At 37.1% G+C, this 19,165-nt stretch overlaps 1 protein-coding gene across 4 annotated transcripts in view; it reads left to right on the top strand.

Annotated features, from left to right (window-relative positions):
- The window catches only part of ZBTB17 (zinc finger and BTB domain containing 17), a 51,844-nt gene that overhangs the window by 17,582 nt on the left and 15,097 nt on the right, over positions 1-19,165 (top strand). Inside the window, exon 2 of one of the 4 annotated variants that reach the window (XM_051988474.1) lies at positions 15,439-15,583. The exons of the other annotated variants lie outside the window; for them this stretch is intronic. The gene's annotated coding sequence lies outside the window, so the exon portion shown is untranslated. The remainder of the gene's footprint in view (positions 1-15,438; positions 15,584-19,165) is intronic. 4 annotated transcript variants of the gene reach the window in all.

The following is a 19,165-nucleotide window of genomic DNA, read 5'->3' on the forward strand; positions in this document are numbered from 1 at the left end:
AAAAGAGCTTTTTTCTTTTTAGTCTGTTTTTTTGTGAGTTTTTTTTTTTGGGGGGGGGGGGGTGAGGGAAGGGGTGTGGCAGTGGGGGTTAAGTGACTTGCCCAGAGTCACACAGCTAGTAAATGTCAAGTGTTTGAGGCCACATTTGAACTCAGGTCCTACTGACTCCAGGGCCTGTGTTCGATCCACAATTCTACATAGCTGCCCCTGGTGTTTTTGTTTGTTTGTTTATTTGTTTGTTTTCCTTTTTTCATTTTAAGTCTTTTTGGGACAGAGACCTAGTAGTGGTATTGTTGGGTCAAAAGATATGCACAGTTGGCTGTGTGACCCTGGACAAGTCACTTAACCTCAATTGCCTCAGCAAAAAAAAAAAAAAAAGATATACACATCAAGCTTAGTTCAAAATTGCTTTATAACTCCACCAACAGTGAATTAGTGTCCCACATTTTCCTTTTCTATCATATTAATCTGATAGGTATGAAGTGGAACCTCAGAATTATTTTAATTTTCATTTCTCTAATCAATAGTGATTTAGAGTAATTTTTTCAGATGCCTAGAAATGGTTTTAATTTCTTCTGAAAATTGTCTCTTCATATCTTTTGACCATTTGTCATTTGAGAAATTATTTGTATTCCTACAGATTTGACTTGGTTCACTATATATTTGAGAAATGAGGCCTTTATCTGAGAAACTTGCTGTAAAATTTTCCCTTCCTCCCCGTTTTCTGCTTTCCTTCTATTCTTGACTGCATCGGAGGTTTTTTATTCAAAACCTTTTTAATTTAATGTAATCAAAATGATCTGTATTACATTCTATTATGCTTTCTATCTCGTAAATTCTTACCTATCCAGAGATCTGACAAGCAAAATTGCCTATCCTTCCCTGATTTGCTTATAAAATAGTCCTTTTTTTAAAAAGGGATATCCAATTTTATTTTATTTTGGTATGCCTTGGTATGAGATATTGGGACATACCTAGTTTCTGCCAAATTGCTTTCCAGTTTTCCTGGCAATTTTTATCAGAAAGTAGGCTCTAAGGCAGAGAGGTAGCTCAGTGGATAGAGCATCAGCCCTGAAGTCAGGAGAACCCAGTTCAAATCTGGCCTCAGACACGTAACACGTCCTAGCTGTGTGATCCTAGGCAAGTCACTTAACCCCAATTGCCTTAGCAAAAAAAAAAAAAAAAATATATATATATATATATATATATATATATATATATATATATATATATATTAACTAGGATGTATTGTGTACCTAATCTTTTCCATTGATACAAAATTCTATTTCTTAATCACATTATTTTGATGATTACTACTTTGTAATACAGTTTGAGATACTACTAGACCACATCCATCACCTTTTTTTATTGTTTCCCTTGATATTCTTGATCATTTGTTTTTCCAGATGAATTTTGTTATTATTTTTTCTAGCTTTATAAGTTTTTTTTGGTAGTTTGATTGGTATAATACTGAATAAGTAAATCGATTTAGATAGAATTGTCATTTTATTTGTATTGGCTCAGCCTACTCATGAGCAACTAATATTTCTTTACATCTGACTTAGTTTGTGTGAAGTGTTTTGTTCCTAGTGTTATAATAACTAGTCTTGTTATATATAATAACTTGTCTTGGTAAATAGACTCCCATGTCTGCAGTTATTTTAGATAGAATTTATCTATCACACACTACTGGAATTTGTTGGTAATCTATATGAATGCAGATGATTTATGTGAATTTATTTTATAGCCTACAAATTATTCTAGCTAGTTTTTTAGTTGATTCTCTAGGATTCTTTAGAATCCTATCATCTGGAAAGAGTAGTATTTTTGTGTATTTTAATTTCTTTTTCTTCCCTTATTGCTATCAGTAGCATTTCTGATACAATATTGATGATAATGGACATCTCTGCTTCAGCCCTGATCTTATTGGGAAAGCTTTTAGCTTGTTTGCATTACAGATGATGCTTGCTGATTATTTTAGGTAGATATTATCTGTCATTTTAAGGAAAATTTCATTTATTCCTATGCTTTCTAGCATTTTTAGTAGGAATATGTGTTATATTTTGTGAAGTTTTTTATACAATTATTGGGATAATCATATGATTTTTGTTGTGTTTTTTTGTTGTTGTTGTTGATACTTTCAGTTATGCTGATAAGTTTTTGTAATATTGAAACATTCCTGCACTCCAGGTTTAAATCCCATCTGGTCATAGTGTATGATCTTTGTGATATATTGCTATAATCTCCTTGCTAGTATTTTATTTAAAATTTCTAAATTAATATTCTTTAAGGAAATTGGTCTATTATTTTCTTTGGGTTTGTTCTTCCTAGTTTAGATACCAACACCATATTTGTATCATAAAAGGAATTTGGTGGGATTCATTTGCCTATTTTTAAAAATATTTTATATAGTGAATGGGACAGATTGGATGAAGTATTTCTCAGTATTGAATCACATGTTCCCAGAATGAGACCTTGGGGAGGTAATTTACTCTCTGGAGGAATGGACTTTGAACCTGAGGTACCGGAAGTTGCAGGAAGTGACTTGACCTGTGGGAGGCAGCCAGCATTGGTGATCATTGGTCAAGGATGGTTCATCCTGTTAGTCTATCCAATGAAAAGGCTCAAGTCTTTTGCTTTTAAACCCTGGACAAGCCAGAAGCAGGTCAGTTTCTAGATGCACATGGCAGGGGTTTTGATGGCTCTCAAGTTTGTGTCTGGGCCTCTCCCTGCAGGGATTAAATTAATGTTTTCTCTTTGTAACCTGATTAGTTAATTGGATTGGGAAGGGGGTCTTGCACTCAACCAGTCCCACACAGTATTATAGGAATTAATGGTTCTTAAAATGTTTGGTAGAATTTACATCTGATCCTGGGGATTTTTTTCTTCAAAAGCTCATTTATAGCTCGTTCAATTTCTTTTTTAAAGCTAAGCTTAAGTATTCTATTTCCTTTTCTATGACTGGGCAATTTATGTTTTTGTAACTATTGATCCATTTTACTTAGATTGTTAGATTTAGTGGCATAAAATTGGACAAAATTTGCTTCTAATAATTGCTTTAATTGAAGATGACTTTATTGGTGGTAAATTTACCCTTTTCATTTTTGGTAACTGATAATGGTTTTCTTACTTTTAATTTTACCAATCTCACCTTTGAGTTTAAGAATTTTGAATTTGCTGTTTAATTGGAGATTTTTAATTTGTTCTTTTTCTAGTTTTTTTTTTTACTTGCATGTCCAACTCATTGAGTTGCTTTTTCTTTTTTATTGATGTAAGTGTTTAGAGATATAATTTTATCTCTAACTATTGCTTTGACTCTATACCATAAATTTTGGTATTTTGTCTGCTTCTTATTCTCTTTCATGAAGTTATTGGTTGTTTTCCATGTTTATTAGTTTCTAATTAATTTTTAATCTATTTTTCCAAGAGCCTTTATTGAATATAATTTTTATTGCTTTATGATCCAAAAAGGATGCATTTCATATTTGTGCTTCTGTATTTCTTTGTGAGTTTTTATGCTGTATAGTATGAAGGTGCCATGTACAGCTGAAAAAATGGTATATTCCTCTTTATTTCCATTCAATTTTCTCCATATATTTAATCTCTAACTTCTTTCTTGTTAATTTTTTGTTTTGTTAGATTTCTGTAGTTCTGAGAGGAAAAAGTTGAGAACTCTCACTAGTTTTATTGGCTATTTCCTTCTGTTACTCTTTTAATTTTCCTTTTAAGAATTTGGATGCTATACCATATGGTGTGTGTATGTGTGGTATTGATATACTTCATTATTTATGATACTTTTTCAGCATATTGTAGTTTCCCTATTTATCTCTTAATTAAATTTGTTTTTGCTTTTGATTTGTTTGAGATCATGATAGCTACTCCCCCCCCCCTTTTTTTTTTACTTCTGCTAAAGCATAATATATTCTGCTCCGATCCCATATTTTTACTGTGTGTATCTCTCTATTTTAAATGTGTTTCTTGTAAACAATATATTGTTGGATTCTGGTTTTTAATCTGCTTCCTTTATTAGTGAGTTCATGCCATTCACATTCATAGGTATTATGCTTAATAACTTTACATTTCCTTCCTTATTTCCTTGTTTATCCTTTTCTCCGAAGTATGTTTTGTTTCTGACCTTCCGGGAACCCTCCTTCCCAACAACCAACTCCCCTTCTCCCTTTCTTTTATCTCTTTCCCTTCTTTCTATTTCCTTGTAGAATAAAATAGCTTTTTATTCCCAACTGAGTGTGTATCTTGTTGCTCAAGAAAAAATCAAATAAAACAGGAAAAAAAATTAGAAAGAAAATAAAATACAAGCAAAACAACAACAAAAAGAGTGAAAATGTTATTTTGTGAACTACACTCCATTCTCACAGCCCTCTTTGTGGGTGTAGATGGCTCTCTTCATCACAAGACAATTCTGTTTTTCAAGATGTTATTTTCTGCAATATTTGTGTGTGTGTGTGTGTGTGTGTGTGTGTGCGCGCGCATGTGTGCCTCTATTACCAAGATATTGACTCTCTTTTCATACTTTTCTTGTGTCATTTTCTTTTCCTAATTTTTCCTCTACCTCTTTTATTTTATCTTCAAAGACCTGTTTAGAGCTCTTCCAGGAATTCTTTTTGGACTTGTGTACACTTCACTTTTTTTTTTTTTTTCATTTTCTTCTTGTCTTTTTTTTTTTTTTTTTTTTGGAGGGGGTAGGGGGAAGAAGCTTTACATGTAGCTGTTTTGACTTTGTTGGCTTCCTAAGTTTTAGTAACTTTCTATGTGCAAGTTGCTCTCTTCTGGAGTCTTCCTGTTGAGCCATCATATTTTTGCCTTGAATTCATAACATTGTTCAAAATGGGACTCAAAAGGAAATTGGAAAGCAGTTTGGCAAAACCAATAAGACCAATATCTTAGAACACATGACAATAAGTGTCATATGGACTTCTTGATTCAAATGTAAGATATTATTTCTTTTTTTTTAAATGGAAAGCATTATCTTTCATAGTTTTGACTAAGTAGGGAATCCTTAACCAAAGACTAGAAGAAATCACAATGATCAGCTTTGATAGTTGATCTCTTCTCAGCAAAACACTGATCTAAGACAATTCCAAAAGATTGGTAATGGAAAATGTTATCCACTATCCAAAGAACTATGACGTTTAAATGCAGATCAGGGCAGGCTATTTTCATTTTTATTGTTGTTGTTTTTTTTCTTTTCTCAAAGTTTTTCCCTTTTGTTTTGATTGTTTTTTTTTTTTTAACAATGTGGCTAATTTAGAAATATGTTTAATATGATTGTACATATTGTAGTTTCCCTATTTATCTCTTTTATTTAAATTCGTTGACATCTTGGATAGAGGAAGGGGATGGAGGGAGGAAGAAAAATGGAAATAAAAATCTTATAAAAGTAAATGTTGAAAACTAAAAGAAAAACAGATCTCAAAAGATGAATTAAATTTATGTTAAATGAAATTTAACAGGAAAAAAATCAGTTTAACTAGGATTAAAGAAAGTTGTCAACCTGAAGGGGGGCCGGAGGGAATCTTCATATCAATCATTTTATAGGAACTAATTCTCAAAATAGAATAAGAAGATAATAAGAAAGAAGCTAGTTTCCCCTCATGAGTTCAAGTCCCCTGGCCCAGATGAACTATATTCATAATTTCTGAAAGAACTGGCCTATGGGAAAACTGAGCCACTGTCATGGAAAATTGAAGAAGGGCAGATGTTTCAATTTTCAAAAAATGGAACAGAACAAACTACAGGCCAATAAAGTTTACTTATATTGCTGGGAAAAATTCTTAATTGATTATTAAAGAGATTGTGAACTTCTAGATAGGCAAGTAAATTATTGTTCAGTTCTTTTTCAATCATATCTAATTCTTCCTGATTCCATTTGGGGTTTTCTTGGCAAAGTTACTGAAGTGATTTGTTATTTCCTTCTCCAGTTCATTTTGCAGATGAGCAACTTGAAGCAAATAATGACTTAATCAGGGTTATACAGATAGTGTCTGAGATTGGTTTTGAACTCGGGGAGATGAGTCTTCCCGATTCCAGACCTGGTACTCTATCCATTGTACACCTCTTTGCCCTGAAAACTATGTGTTACAGAGAACCAACCAAGCTCTTGTTTATTTGTTTGTTTATTTTTTTGGGCTGGGATTACTTAGCAGGAAGGGATAAAGGATGGATTTATTAATCCAATCCAATCAGTAGTATTAAGCACTTACTGTGTGCCAGATATTGTGCTGAGGGCTGGGGATCCAATTGATAAAGAGAGCCTCTACTCTCAAGGAGTTTATAATTTAATGGGGGAATACAACACTAAAAAGAAGGCAGGAAACGAGGATCCAGGGAACCTTAGATGTTACCTGGATTAGCCGCATCTTGTTTTTTGGAGTTGAAATTCATTTAGGAATGAGCTAAAAATCCAGCTTCTATATAGCTGGAGGTTTGGGGAGCAGTTTGGTACTCACACTCCAGCTCTTCTTTTAGAAGAGAGAAGAAGCTAAGGAAAATGGTGTCAATCAAGCCTTGAGTTAGCAGCTTGATGGTGAGTTTAAGAACTGCTGAGCTCATCTTGGGAGGAGCCTTTTGTTTCATGGAGCAGAAACTAGGCAGAGCAGCAGATACAAAATGGGGTGAGTGCCTAGTAAGTACTGTGTACTAGAGACTGAGAGGAATGTAGTTTATCTAGTTTACCTAGATTTTAGCAAACAATTTCATAAAGTATCTCATACTGTTCTTATAGAGAAGATAAATAGCCATAGATTAGATGATAATAAAATCAAATAGATGAACTAGTTGGATAGCCTGACTCAAAGATATCAACAACACTAGGACTTACATAGTACCTACTATATGCCATTTATTAACAAATTATTAACTAGATTTCATAACAACTCAGGTAAATGCTATTATTATTCTCATTTCACAGTTGAAACTGAGGCAAACCAGAGGTTAAATGATTTACCCAAGATCCCACAATTATGAAGTGTCTGAATCTGGATTAGAGTCTCCCTGACTCTAAGATCAGTGCTGTACCCACTGTGCCCGCCTTGTCAGCATGGCATGAGACCTCCAGGGAAATACTCTAGAAACTTGTACTTGGCTCTTTGCTTTTAATCCATGTAACTGATTAAAGTATTAGGCATAGGTGATGTGCATATCAAACCTGCAGATGACACAAAGTTGGGAAAGGTAGCTAACACAGCCAGTGTCAGAGGATCTAAGAGGATGCTGACAAGTATTGGGCTATAACTAATACAAGTAAATTTAGTAGGGATAAAGTCTTGCATTTAGGCACAAAACAATAAGCTTCATAAGTAGAAGGTTGGGGGAGGCATGCTTAAGTAGTAATTTTGAAAAAGATCTGGGACTCTGAGTAGACTACAAGCTGATTGGGAGACAACAATAGGATCTGATGTCAAAAAAATTTAATGTGATCTTGAGCTGCATTAAGAGGAATATAGTCACTGGTATTAAGGAGCTGATAATCCTATTGTAGTAATAGTCTGCTTTTGTACCCATCTGGAGTGTAGTTTTCAGTTCTGGGCACCAAGAGGAACATTTATCAATAGAGAGAATTCCAAGGAAAGCAGCCAGGCTGAGGAAAAAGGACTTGCATCCCTGTTCTAGGAAGACCAGTTAAAGAAGCACACTGAGCCTGAAGAAGAGAAAACACCAGAAGGACTAAGGATGAGCCTTGTTTTGTTTGAACCAGAAGGCAGAGACAAGAGGAGAAGAGAGCCTTGGCTGAATGGTGAACTGCAGCTCAACTGTTGGGTGGATTAGAGGGAAGGGCTCCGAGAGCTCCTGGGCTGGACTCCATGGACATAGATCCCTTGTAATCCTCACATTCCATTGGGTCTGATATCTAATTTATAAAAGGGAATTACACAAATACAGAAGACCAAGAGCCATTGCAAAGATGCTCAAACATGGAAGTGGGGTCCATGTTGGAGGAGTTACCAGAACTGTGAATTAGTCTGCCTATTCCAGGAAGCTATTTGGAATTATGTTTGTTTTTGTTTTTGTTTTTTAATAAGGAACTATTAAACCATTTCCTTTGACACAGAGATCGCACTGCTAGCATAGACCACAAAGAGGTAAAAAGATGTCAGTATTTATAGCAACTCTTTCTGTGTTAGCAAAGACTGGAAACAATGTTTGATGCCTACCAATTGAGAAAAGGCTAAACAAACTGTGTTATTACAATGGAATATTAGTGTATCGTAAGGAATATTAAGAATTAAAGAAACATGGAAAGACTTGTCTGAACTCATCTGAAGGAAACTATAGACAGACAATGATTACAATTATGTAAACTGAACAGTAAAGTGAATCTGAATGCTGTGTCATTAAAATGACCATATTTGGCTCCTACGGAAGAACTAAAAAAAGTACTTCTCTGTGCCACTGTACAGAAACTCCCATTCTTCAGGATTTCGGAGTTGAGGGAACAAGGGTGTGGAATATTTCATTTATTGGCAGATATACTTACTGGGTTCATTTTTGCTGAACTTTCCCTGCCTCCCCTTTACATAATCTCTCTTACAAGAGATGGTTTGTAACAGATGTAAGATGATCCCTTACTACAGTGAAGGAGAGAGGAATTATATATTCAAAAATGAATATGATATAAAAACAAAATAACCAAAAATGGACCTAGATTTGTAGTGATACAGTTTAATTCTGTTTTATGGTCTGAAACAGTACCAGCTTTCCTGTAACAAAGTATTCCCTTCTTGTATTAGGAAAGTACAGGTTTTGAGATAGAGTTCCAGATTATGGCCAGAATGTCTATGTAGTGCAACCCAGGTTTAATTAGGCATCTTTTCCACTGCTGGTGGAAATAGGTGGTCATACAGTCCTTGCTTAAAAACCTCTAAGGATGGAAGACTTAGTACCTTTTGAAGCAGTTGTTTCTCCTCTTGGGCAACTTCCTTTTTTTTTTTTTTTTTTTAATTTTTTTTTTTAACTTTTTATTGACAGAACCCATGCCAGGGTAATTTTTTTACAGCATTATCCCTTGCACTCACTTCTGTTCTGATTTTTCCCCTTCCTCCCTCCACCCCCCTCCCCCAGATGGCAAGCAGTCCTTTATATGTTAAATAGATTACAGTATATCTTAGATACAGTATATGTGTGCAGAACCGAACAGGTCTCTTGTTGCACAGGGAGAATTGGATTCAGAAGGTATAAATAACCCGAGAAGAAAAACAAAAATGCAAACAGTTTATATTCATTTCCCAGTGTTCTTTCTTTGAGTGTAGCTGCTTCTATTGGGGCAACTTCTTTCTCTATGCTGTTCATTCTCTTGGAAAGTTTTCTCCCTCATCATTTGTACATTTCTACTGTTCTCTTCTACTGAGCTTCTCCTTGAATCTCTTGAAAAGGCCTATCTCACTGTTTTGACTGCTTGTAGCACTTTCCCCCTCTTTTAAAAAATCTACTTATATTCCACCTTGTAGTACACAATTATTTCAATCTTGTTTCCCCTACTACATCGTAAGGCCATTGATATCAGAAACCTTGATTTTTTTTTTTTTCCTCTTCATATCTTCTTCAGCCCCAAACAGAGCCATGTCCAAGGTCATGCTTAGTGAGAAAGCAGTTCTGGGTATGATCCTCATTGTGATTTTGGCTAGGCTGGGGAAATACTTTATCTACACTTGAGGAAAGGAGCTGCTCATGCCATGGATGTGGCCTGGGCATGTTTGTACTTCTCCAAGCACTCCCAAAAGGCAGGAATCTGCCTAGACTCTGTGATTTTGGTGAGGTGCCAGTCCCGGTACAATTCCTTTCCATGAAGAACAAGCAGGAGAAGGAACTTTATGATACAAATAAAGCCTCACTTAAAATAGGTATTTGGAAGTGGGATGAGGGGCAGAAAGGAGGTTGCCAGGTTACAGTAGTTCATCTAGTTGAGCAGCACAGAGCTCAAAGGGCCTTCTTGGAGGAGGTAGTCACATCTGGCAGATATTCTCTAGCATTTAGGGAACATATTGCTTATAAAAACTCCCATGAGAGAAAAAGAAGCCAATTTTAGCTTCTATTCTATCTCTGTCTTGCTACTAAAGGTGAAGGATTTCTTTGAATAATGTCACCCACATTAGAAACTCTTTGTCTTATTTCTGTGCTCATGAGCACCTCTGACTCTTAATTGTTCAGGCTTAATATCATTTAACTCTTGGGTACAAGGCCCAAATTGGGTCATTGGTCATCTTTCTCTTTTTATTGGACCAGCAGGGAAGAAAAAAGCTGCCAAGGGTGATCATGAGATTGCTCAGGAGCATATTTTTAAACTGATGTTCATCTGTTTGTTTAAACATAGTTGGTTTTTTTTTTTTTTTTTTTTTTTTTATGCTGGAGATGATAGCATGCCCTTTTATGAATGTGCATTGAAGCAATTTGGTAGTAAAGGACCTGGCTACCCAGTCACTGATAGTCATGGATCATAGGATGGTACACTGGAAGGGCCCTTAGAACAAGGAATGTTAATGTGGGAGGGGCCTTAGGACAGGAAATGTCAGAGTGAAGAAGGAGCTAAAAAAGTTGTTTTATTGCACCCTGCAAACTTCAGTGCCCATTTGTGGTACTCAGAGAAAAACCAAACCCTAACAGTGCCCAATGGGGTTGCTTTCTCTATTTCCAGCCATTTAATGATGCCTCCCCCAAAGCATCTCTCTGCCCTCCAACTCTTACCCTGTCCCCCATGTTTCTCTTGGCAGTAGTTGCTGAGAAATATGCCATCCCCACTTCTGTGCCCATAAGATCCACTCCTTGGAAACCATCCTCCTCTTAGTATCCTTCCCTTTGATTCCCCAGTGGCCTCTGGAAGTTGACTGCTTGGTTGTAAGGCTTGCCCCCTTTGTGCTTTCTCAGCAGGACAGACCCTGGGGAGCTTGTCATGCAGAGAGGAAGGACTTTGTGGGCAACCCTGTTTGCGCAGGGCGATGCTGGCCCGCCTTTTCAGTGGGAGCACTGGGGTGTCAAACCAGAATGCTCACCACAACTCAGTCTCTGGGCAAATTAGTATTCGGGCCTTTGAGGTTAGCAGGCTCGAGTTCACTTGGTCAACTGTATGTCTTTTCACACATTTGTCCTTTCTAGTGACTCAGGTATTTTCCAGGCCTGAGGGCTCTGACTCAAGGGGCGTTCAGAGTGTCTCTTCTCCATTCTGGGACAGGGATGGAAAACCTCCCAAACTGCAGAGCTTGTTTGGAGCTTGGCAGAGATCCACCTCCATTTTGAAGCTGTCTTTTGGCAAAGGAGGGAGCAGGCAGGCCTCGCTCAGGTCATGTGTGCCATGCTGCTGGTGCTGCCAGGAGGAAGGGTTTGTTTGACCTGATGTCTGTATCCGGGACTGGGTTCTCTCATGGTCAGTCTAGAATCATGGCACCTCACCATTCTGAGTCCCACATGCTGCATTTCTGTGCCTGCCAGCTGCTTTTGTAGGGGTTCTGAAGTTGACAAAGATAATGGAGAGGGAGTTCCAATGCTGTGAATTTTATTGGACTCACGTTCATACTCACACTGTGTGTAAACTTTTGCTTAAGACATAAAGTGTTGGAATATGCTTAGGTGAAGGGAGCATTTTGTACCTGTCCTTGGAAGATCATCTATATATTTACCTTATGGGAGAGTTGTGAGAAAATCCCTGTATAAGCCTTAGGGGAAATTTTTTTTTGTTTTTTTGTTTTAGTTTTATATTCATCCTTGTCTGCTTCCTGTCTTCTTTTAACTCTTGCCAAGTTTTTTTTCATTTTCCAGGGGTGGTTACTTAAAAGCCCCGATTAGAAAATTGGTCTTTTTCTGTATTCTTGATAAACTTCTCTATTTACTGAGCAACCTATCTTCCTCTCTTCTTCCTGCATGTGTTTAACACTGAAATTAAGAGGAGAAAACTTCCTGGATCCTCATTACTTGGAAGAGATTGATCTCTCGATGTCAATATGTGGTCTTAGGGGAAAAGTCTCTTAATGATACCTCGAATTACTAACAACTTTGCTTCACATTACTCTCTACTTCTCCTTTTTGGTTTGGCGCTGGAATGAGTTGTCCTGCACACTCTAGGCATAAAACCACCTCAAAAGCTACTCTCAGCAGGGGGAAAAGCAGTCCATGGTGGACTTTGATCACCCCTGGCTCCTTGGTAAACTAGACTCTCTCCTCAGCCTTACACTTCAGAGCACTAACCACAGGCATTTATTAACATAACTGGTTTATCCAAGAAGCATAGTTTCAGTGTTTGAGAGCTTATTTGTAGATGTTTGGAGCCAGGAAAGTTTTCCCAGGTCATATAGGCAGCTGCTTTCCTAGTGAGTAAAGCAGTTTTTAGAAGGAAGGGAAAGAGAGGACTATTTTGCTGGATCATCTGTTTCAAGGGCCTCTTTTGAACCTATAGCAGAGAAGCTATGTAGCAATCTAGGATTATGTGCCAATGAAGAAATGATAATTCATTTTTCAGAGACTTGAAGCTGGTCAGGGCCACTGTTCTTTTTCACTCTCCCTTCCTCTCAACATTTTTCACTTGCTAGAGAAGTCTTGAGAACTTTTCCCTTGTGAGTATCTCCCATAGCCATAGAGACAGCTTTATGAAGCAGCAAAGAATTGGAAATAAAATCAATGCCTATCAGGAGGAGAATGGCTAAGCAAATTGTGTTACTTGAATATGAAGGAAAATCACTACATCATTTAAAAAAAAAAAAAAACACAGTGAATGTAAAGAATTCAGACAAATAAGGGAAGACTGTCTAACATAAAATAAAATCAGTAGAACCAGGAAAATAACATATATAGTGACAACTAGGATGTACATAGAAAGAAAGATAGTAACAAAAAACAAACCTGGCTGTTAGAAGATTACCAGGTTGGATCTGAGAAGCAGCGTTATTACTAATTACCTACTTATATGTTAGCATCAGTTGTACCAGAAAGAGAAAGAAAACCAAAACTGTGTCCTCTCCTTTCTTTGGTGAGAAGGTGGAACATTGCACATAATGTCAGACTTGGTTGATAGTGTGGTTAATTTTGCTGAACTGCTTTTTTTCATCTTCTTTTCTTTATTACAAGGGATGGCTCCCTGAAGGGGAGGAAGGGAAGGATATATTTAAGAATGAAATTAATGTAAAAACAAAAGAAAAAAAATTTTTTAATGGAAGCAGCAAGGTATAGAAAAAAGGACACTAGATTTTAAATTAGATTATAGGCTTGTACCTTCAGATCGAGAAGGGCCTGAGCTTTTATATAGTGGAAGGGAAGGGAATAAGTATTTATATAGTTCCTACTATATGCCAGAAATTCTGCTAAGCCTTTACAAATATTATCTCATTTGATCCTAACAGCAGCTCTGGGAGGTGAGTGCTGTTATCATCCTCATTTTGCAAATGAGGAAATTCAGATAAAAGAGCTTAAATAAGACTTGTCGAGGGTCACACAGCAAATAAATATCTGAGGTAAGACTTGAATTCAGGGCTTCCTGAATCCAAACCTAGCACTCTTCTCCACTCTCTACCACGCTGTTTAGACTTTCTGATCTCCCAGGAAATGACTGAAGTTGATTCTGTTAGGTATGTGAAAGATCATTGAGAAAGACTAGAGGGTGACATTACAAAGAGGAAACAAAAGTATTGTTTTTTTTAGGCAGTAAGATGGGTAAAACAATAATTTTGACAGTGATAACAGCAAAAACCAGCAAGAAGAAATAGGTAAAGAAATTCCATTTAACCACAAAATGCATAAAGTATTGGAAGTCTATCTACTGGAATACACATAGGAACAACATAAATGCAACTATAAAATACTCTATGGAAATACAAAGTTATATGATTGGAGAAATGTTAATTGTTTAAGGCTGAAGCAATATAATATGGACAGTATTGCTTAATTTGACTTATTCTGGGACATACCAAACATACTACCAAAGGATCACTGTATAGGGCAAGAGAAAATAATGGAATTCATCTTTAGAAATAAAAGATTAAGAAATCTTAAAGGAGATGATGGGAGGAAAAAAGGGAAAGGAAGGGGACTCACAGGACAAAGTCTCAAACTATAGCATAAAAATCATTAGTTCATTAAACCCAAAGACCTTAGTTACTATTTGGCTTTTTAAAAAATGCTTGGAAAACTGGAAAGGATTCTAACAGAAATTAGATTTAGAACATTTCACACCATATGCCAAGATAAATACCAAGTGGATATTATGTGAAGAATTCTCATGACCAAAGCATAGAGAGGATCACAGAGTATAAAGCAAATAATTTTGATTATATAAAATTTAAAAGCCTTGGTGCAAACAAAACTAATACTAAAATTAAAAGTAAACAGTTAATTGTGGGGAAATCTTTGTAGGAAAAAGTCTTATTTCCAAAATATGTAAAAAGAACATACTTTAGTTGCTAGTCAGTCAAAGAATATGAACAGGCAATTTTCAAAAAACTAAAATCATGCTATAAACAACCATATAAAAAAAATGTTTTGTGTCACTAATAATTGGAGAAATGTAAATTAAAGCAACTCTAAAGTTCTCCTATCAGGTAAGTGAAAATGACATTTGTTGAAAGGGCTGCAAGAAAACCAACCTGTGCATATATTGTAGAACAATGGATTGCTTTAGCCATTTTCTAAGAAAATTGGAAATGTGCTCCCAAAGTCACCAAACTTTTACTAGTGATACTACTACTGGGCTATCCCTTAAAAAGGTTAAAGAAAGAGAGAAAACACCAACAAGTTATATGCATGGGTAATTTTACAGCATTGACAATTGCTAAACCTTTTGTTCCAATTTTTCCCCTCCTTCCCCCCACCCCCTTCCCTAGATGGCAGGATGACCAATACATGTTAAAAATATTAGAGTATAAATTAAATACAAAATAAACATACATGTCCAAACCATTATTTTGCTGTACAAAAAGAATCGGACTCCGAAATATTGTACACTTAGCCTGTGAAGGAAATCAAAAATGCAAATGGGCAAAAATATAGGGATTGGGAATTCAATGTAATGGTTCTTAGTCATCTCTCCCAGAGTTCTTTCGCTGGGTGTAGCTGGTTCAGTTCATTACTGCTCCATTAGAACTGATTTGGTTCATCTTATTGCTGAAGATGGCCAAGTCCATCAGAATTGACCATCATATAATATTGTTGTTGAAGTATATAATAATCTCCTGGTACTTGACTATATTTATTAAAAATGTATTGTTTGTCTTTTTTATGGGGTAACAGAGGAACAATCATGGGGCCATAGGCATGGGCCAGGCCTGGGATACTGCCCCGTACTGTCCTAAGGAGCCTACATTGTATTGGGAGGCTTGTATGACAACAACAGTAATAATAACTAGTAGTTATATGGTACTGTGCTAAACATTTTGTGAATATTATCTCCTTTGATCCTCATAACAACCCTGGGAAAGAGGTGCTATTATTATCCCCATTTTACAGAGGAGGAAACTGAGGCAGACAGAGGTGAAGTGACTTGCCCAGGGTCACACAGCTAGTGAGTGCCTGAGGTGGGATCCGAGCTCCGTCTTCCCGACTCCAGGCCCAGCGCTCGGCCCCCTGTGCCACCAGCTGCCTCTCTACACATGTAAGTATGTACAAAGTGATTTATCAAGGGGCCACTAACATTTGAGGGGAGTCAAGTCAAGGGACTAGAAAAAGGCTCATACCAAAAAAAAAAAAAAAAAAAAAAAGGCTCTTGAGCTGAGTTTGGAAGAAAAGGAGAAATTCTGAGAGGTGGAGGTGAAGAAGGAATGTGCCCCAGGCCTGGAAGGCAGCCATAAGAGATGCCCAGAACTTCACAAGAACCAAAAGCCAAGGAAGGAATTAGTCAACTGCCGTGGCTTTGCTCTGATGCCCCGCTTTAGGCAATAAACAAGAGGAACCTGAGGTCCTAGCACAAGGAGGCCCATTTGTCTTAGAACCACCTGGGTTTGAGGGATGAATCCCATGGCTAGAATAGGGGATGGTGAATGTACTTCCTTCAAAAGAAACAAGATAGGGAGTGGAAGATCTCGGTGGCTGTGCTGTTGATAAGGAATCCCAGGAAGGAACCAGAGCAGGGGAAGAGTGACGGAGAGCATTTGGGCAACAGAAAGAGGAAGTAGGAGGATTTGGGAAACAACACAAGCCTAGCATGTGGCGTGATATCCTCATAATGGGAAATTTCAGTCATCCAGACCTCTGCTGGAAGTCTGTGCCTCCAGCAAAGCAGCTATCGACTTTTTGACTTGCCTTAATAATCCTTGCTCAAGAGGAGAAATCAACACTTGAAATCTGTTCTGGATCTGATTCCCTCTAAGAGGGAAAAATGGATTGCTGTGGGGAAAGTAATGGGGACCCTTGGGAGGGAGTGATCCCTCTTAGAGTTTGTGCTAGAGAAGAAGAAACATATTACCTTAATGTACACTCTAAATTTGGGGAGAGCAGATTTCAGAGGTTTAGAGGAAGGGATGTTCATGGACTAAGAATTTCCAGGGTAAGTTAGCTCAAGATCAACGAAAACATGAAGGGGAAACAGCTCCAAAGAGGAGGGAGTTTTCTGAAGAGCTCAGGGACCATCCCAGAGTCCATCACAGTTGGAGGGCCTCTTCGCTCTCCCCAGGGGACTTGTAAAGAGGGCTGATTGTGGTGACTTCTGAGTCAGAGATCCTGCAACTGACTGTAGGTGGGACAGAACATCATCAAAGGCCCTTCCAAGCCCTCTCTGTCTATTATAGTCATCAGCTACCCACCTTGCTCACTCTGGCATTCTTCATCCCATCCTCTGTCAGGGTAGTGATTCCAGTGACTGCTGAGTCAAGGACAGCTTGAAACCAGCCCAGCTGCAGGTTGGGGCAAACCTACATCTCAGGCCTTCACTCTAGCAGGCTCTTAGCAGTAATTACATCAAAGTCCTTCACCTCTGTGCAGGGGCTCAGGAGTTCAGCCATCACAGGAAAATGAAGGGAGGGAAGTCAGAGCCTTGAAATGATCAAAGGGAAACTAGTAAAATGAAGAGAAGGATGAGTGTGGAGCAAGAGTATGTGATCAGTATAAAACTGCAGAAGACAATAATTCTTCAATAATTCCAGAAAAGAACAGACAATAACTACAAAGATTCTGAAAGTGGGTGAAAGGAGTAATCAGATGGTGTACATTAGAGTGCAGAAATAGGATCCTTTAGCCTAGGAGTGAGATCTGTGGGTGGAGAAGGAATGGAGCAAACAGAACTAAAAAATTCTGTTATACAATAAGTACTATTAGAGCAAAGATTTTTTTAAAAAGAGAGTGAGATATCAAAAATAACTGACCTAGAAAATAAGGAATGGGGACATAATCTAAGAATAGTCAGGCTTTCCACAAGATCATAGGGGAAAAAAATCAGTTGAACACCATATTTCAAGAATTCATCAAATAATTATTGGAACCAGGAAGCAAAGTACAAATTGATGGACTCCACAGGTGGTGTTTAGAAACAATGAAATCAGCAGGGGACTGAACTTGGGGAGGAGAGGAAGGGTTGAATTTGGGAGACCTTCTCCAGCAAAAGGGAAGAGGAAGAAAGGAAATATTTTAAACAGGATTTGACAGAGGACAAAATGAACTGAATCATTATAACTATCAACATGAATGAAATGAACACATCTCTTTGTGGTTTGCAGGAAACACTTAAAACAGCATGATTTGAACCACTAAAATGAGGGGCTGGAAGAGAATTAGTTTTGTTTTCGACTCTTAAAAAGCTAAAATAGGAACTTTGATTCTAAGAGAAGGCAGCAACTAATATAAAGTAAGATATGGTTGAAAAACAAGCAGGGTGGGTGCTGTTACTCAACCTTTATTAAGGTTTATAAAACACTCGGCTAAAGTCTGGGGATAAAGTTAAAAAACAGAAACAAGCCCAAAACAAGAAGACTCTGCCTTTGAAGAGCTTCTTATCCAATGGAGGAAGACAACTCACAAAAGGTAACAGAAGAGAGGGAGGGGTTGGCGTTCAGAGAGGCTTCAGCAAGGTGTGAGTACCAAAGCTGATAGATAGTGGAACTGTTTGATTTTAATTATTTAAAAATTGATAGATATAGCATTTAAGGACCTAAAAGGTCTGAGTTGATTGAATTACAGTATACAGTAATTGTCAGGGATGTCAGTATTGTCTTTCTTAAACAAAGCTAAAAGTAACCAAAAAATATACAAACATAAGTCTCTATACAAAACGTTAGAAAAATTAGCTTCAGTTTACCTTTGGCAATTGTTTATTAGACATTTTAAGAAGAATATTTTTGAAAGCATAACATGTTTATAAAAGTTAACTGTGTTAAGTCACAAAGATGACAGAAAGGCAGTAATATTAAATATATCTTTCCCAGTCTATCATTCATAGGATGAATACAGGGAATATGAACATAAATAGAATAACTGTCTAAAGGAAAAATTGCAAATCACTTTTAAAAAAAGTCACATTAAAACAAGTCTGAGGTTTTACTTTGGAGCATGCACATTGGCAAAGATGAAGAAAATTGGGCAGTCATTGTTAAGCCTTAGGAAAACTTGTGCAGTGACACATCTCTAGGGGAGCTGTGGACTGGTCCTGCTGTTCTGAATGTCATTTTGGCATCACACAGTAAAAGTGAGCAAACTTTCCAAACCCAGACCCTCTGATTATGAGGCATATCTCCTAAGAAGGTAAAACACTTGGGAAGAAAGTCCAATACATATCAAAATTTTCATGGAAGCAGAGAACTGAAAACAAAGTGGAGGAATAGTTGAACAAATTATGATGTGTGAACATATAGAAAGTAATATCATGCATTAGAAATGTCAAATATGAGAAACTGAGAAAAACATAGGAAGATGGGAGATGGTGCTGAGTGAAATAAGCTGAATCAGAATAGCAGCACCTACCCACAGAGTGAGCAGTGAGAACTAACTTGGAATTGGAAGGCCAAGGATGACACTCAAATCAGGAAGTGAACATATTTCCTGCTTCTCATTAGGGAGCCCAGGGACTACCAGAGCATAATGTCTCATCAACATCGCCACATAAAATCATGATATTGGTGGGTTTTGCTTAGCTGCTTTTTGCTCTTTAGGGTTGGATCTATATGAGATAATTTCCAGAGAGTACATTTAGAAATCATTATGATGCAAAAACAAAAATATCAGTAAAACTTTTTTTTTCCCCTGAGGC

Source organism: Antechinus flavipes, chromosome 3 (genome assembly GCF_016432865.1).
Source record: "Antechinus flavipes isolate AdamAnt ecotype Samford, QLD, Australia chromosome 3, AdamAnt_v2, whole genome shotgun sequence".
NCBI classification, from domain to species: domain Eukaryota; kingdom Metazoa; phylum Chordata; class Mammalia; order Dasyuromorphia; family Dasyuridae; genus Antechinus; species Antechinus flavipes.